The sequence below is a fragment of the Adiantum capillus-veneris genome, chromosome 14 (assembly GCF_014529385.1).
Source record: "Adiantum capillus-veneris isolate H3 chromosome 14, ASM1452938v2, whole genome shotgun sequence".
Lineage (NCBI taxonomy): Eukaryota > Viridiplantae > Streptophyta > Polypodiopsida > Polypodiales > Pteridaceae > Adiantum > Adiantum capillus-veneris.
In genome coordinates, this window is record NC_140944.1 from 86586889 (window position 1) to 86589410 (window position 2522).

Here is a 2522-nt window from a genome sequence, read left to right on the forward strand (position 1 = left end):
GGAAGCTCAAGGTACACAATAGAGAGTGTATTCCTTAGTGTGCAATGGAAAGATAGATAGCCCTAGAGTGATGGGCGTATATACAATGCACGGGGGAAAAAACCTCCTAAAGAGGGAAAAAAATGCCCCGGTGGTCCTAGTGTGTTCACACACATCACTACCACATGTATATGGTAACAGTGGTATGCCAAAAGACAAATTTCGATAGAGGGAAAGCAACCTGGATTGCTTCAACCTTTGCCAATCCCTAATTCACCACGGGACAGCATATCCATGGATTTTATCTTTGGATTGTCCAAGTCTATCCATGGGAATACATGAATATGGACGATAGTAGAGAGGTTAGCAAACAAGCACATTTCATACCTATCAAAAAGACTACAAAGCCCATCAAATGGCAACCCTCTTTATATCACAAATCTTCAAAACCACGGCTTGCCAATGTCCATAGTGTCGGATAGAGATCCTAGAATGACCAGTAATTTCTGGAACGGTCTCTTTGAGAATATACCTACAAGGCTAAACTTCTCTTCAGCCTATCATCCCCAAACGGATGGCCAAAGTGAAATAGCTAACCTAACCATTCTTGATCTACTAAAAGCTTATGTCACATAAGTAGATCAAAAGTCTCAATGGGAGAAGTACTTACCCTTAGTGAAGTATGCTTACAATAACACTGTACATACTTCCACAGGAAAAGCACCTTTTGAGGTGATAGAGGGAAGATCAAAAAGTCCCTTACTACTCAAGGTACATGGGAAGATCTTCGCTGCAAATGAAGATAGTCGAGACTTGCATCAATCTTTTCAAAATATTAAGGATGCTATATCCATCTCTCAGCAAAGACAAAAGGCTGCTGCTTATAAGCACAGAAGAGCCCTAGCCTTTAAACAAAATGATTGGGTCTTGCTTAGGTTTCCCAAGGATCGATTAAGGCACACAATGGGCCAATTCTACGGGACTCCAAAAGTACTATGCTAAGTTAGCAAAAAGGTACTATGGTCCCTTCCGGATTCTTAGACCAATCAATGAGATGGCCTATCAACTTAAGTTGCCCAGCCATTAGCTAATACACAATGCTTTCCACGTGAGCCTACTAAAGCCTTACAAAGGAGAGCCACCTCAAGAAGCAATTATTAAATCGAGGACCAAGAAGAGGTGCTATAGCCTGAGTCCATTCTCCTACACGAAGACAAGTTATTACGAGGCGGTAAGACTATCCAACGATATCTTATCAAGTTTAAAAATTGTCCCCAGACCTCAAACCCCCGGATTCTCTTGGCACCAAGGAGAGGGAGGAGGGGGAAGATTTGAACGTTGAAGAATGTGTTCCTCTTTCCCAATGAACCCTTCGCTAATGATGGAATCTCTAACTATCCAATCTTGGAATGTAAAGGGGTTGAAAACCTGTAAGAAGAGTACCCTATTCACAGGAGGAAATTAAAAAGGAGAAGGCAGTCAACTGCTGGGCCATCTAGGAACACCACTTAGATGCCCATAGCAAGAGAAAGCAGGCGCTAGGAAAGAAACTAATATTCTATGGTGAAGAAAGTAACGGTTTTAGTGGCGTCCTCAGCATTGTGGACAGAGAATTGGAGCCAAAGTTAATTCTAAACCACCCATCCTGCAGAAATGAGGGGATTAGAATCAGATGGGAAGGGCCTCCCTTCACCATTGTGAATGTGTACGGCCCTTGCAATGCAAAAGACAGAGCTAAACTTTGGATGCATCTTAGAGATACTCCTATTGAAGGTGAGTGGTTATTGGTTGGTGACTTCAATATGGTAGAAAAGAGCAGAGATAGAACAAGATCCTCCAGTATGCTGGCTAGCTCGGAAAGGTCTAAATGGCAAAGTTTGTGCAAAAAATGGGCGATGATCGACTTATGGAAAATCGGCCCATGGAACAGCATGCCTGGGTTCACATACACAAGCCTCCAGTATGCCCGCACTGCCTCCAGACTGGACATATGCTATTGCTCACACCAAGCTGACTGGATTCCGTCGTTGATGGAGATGAAGTTAGTTCCAACAAAAAGCCTTTCGGATCACATACATCTGCACATTCATTTTAAGAAGAATACAGGAGAGGAGCACACCCAAGAGGTGGAAAAAAACTGTTAGTAATAGGGGCACACCTATTCAAAGACCCTCGTTTCAGGAATCTAACCAAGAAAGCACTAGGTAAGCTCAAAAAAGATGTCGACCTCAACAAACACAATGCGTGGGACCTCTTTGCTCGGAGCATCGAGAAAGCAGTCAAAACCTCAGGCCCCAAAATCAAGGAAGTTAGGGAGGCACACCTTCTACATCTTACAGCGGAGGTACAGTTGCTTACTTCCAAAAAAACTAAGGGGCTGGCTACTGAGGATGAGCACAAACGATGGCTCCAAGCCAAATCTAACCTTGTTGATGAGCAGTTAGAAGATATAAAAAAGGCAAGGCTTCTCTCTAGGGAGACTGACCTTCAACCTGAAGCCTCTAATCAAGCGCATTTCTTTAGGGCTTTAAAAATCAAGAAGA